Here is a 348-nt window from a genome sequence, read left to right as displayed (position 1 = left end):
TTCGTGGGCTTTCTTTCTCTTCCCTTCGTTGTTTTATTTACTACAGGGGATCACAAACCAAGTGGAGTTAGCAAAAGATGGAACGATATTGAAAGCATTGAATATCTGTATGGATGATATCTTTTCTCAGAATTAAGATAAAACTTTCCACATCCAGCTGGCGATAGTGACCTGAATAGGCACATGTAATCAGGTGATGAACGCAAATAAGGATTGCAAGAGATAATCAGTAAGAGATAATTATTATGATGATGAACAGTAATAGTAGTAATACAAAGCGTGATTATATGTTGATTGTGTAATTAAGAGAAAATAGTTAAAATGGCAAATTCATTATCACGTAAATTG

The sequence above is a fragment of the Penaeus monodon genome, chromosome 32 (genome assembly GCF_015228065.2).
Source record: "Penaeus monodon isolate SGIC_2016 chromosome 32, NSTDA_Pmon_1, whole genome shotgun sequence".
Classification (NCBI taxonomy): domain Eukaryota; kingdom Metazoa; phylum Arthropoda; class Malacostraca; order Decapoda; family Penaeidae; genus Penaeus; species Penaeus monodon.
Note: the sequence above shows the minus strand (reverse complement) of the source record.